Here is a 599-nt window from a genome sequence, read left to right as displayed (position 1 = left end):
GGTGATGGTGAGCTTCTCTTCGAGCGCGCTTCGGGCCAGTCGGATCTCCTCCTCTGCATTCCTCTTGATGGTTTCCATTTCGCCATACAGCTGCGACTGAATTCTTTTCAGTTCCTGCTCGAAGCGCTCTCGGGCTTCACTCATCTCTGCCGTGCTCGATGCGATGGCGGTCTCGAGTTCAATGGCGAGCGAGGAGGTCTCCATCTTGAGCTTGTTCGAAAGCTGCTGGTAGGCGTCAGCGCGTTCAGTCTCTCGCAGCAACTTCTCCTTGAGCTGTTTGACTTCCTACTCGCACGTGTGAAATTTGTGAGTGTTTCTCGTTGTCAAACAGCACAAAGGAGCCACGTGTAAGGTACCTCGATCGCATTGCTCACTTTGCTTTGCATCCACATGCCTTCGCGATCGGAGTTGTCCCTCAGCTTGTCCAGCTCGATCGCCTGCGAACATGCAAGAGGCTGTGAGAAACCACCACAGCGCAACTTCTGACATCGGTGACACCACACGCCGAACGTTTGGCTTACCAGTGCTTGATTCTCTTCGCGCAGGCGTGACTTCTCGGTTTCGTGCACTTGCCTCCTTTCCTCGAAGTCAATAACGAC

This window comes from Acanthamoeba castellanii (genome assembly GCF_000313135.1).
Source record: "Acanthamoeba castellanii str. Neff unplaced genomic scaffold scf7180000084763, whole genome shotgun sequence".
NCBI lineage: Eukaryota > Discosea > Longamoebia > Acanthamoebidae > Acanthamoeba > Acanthamoeba castellanii.
Note: the sequence above shows the minus strand (reverse complement) of the source record.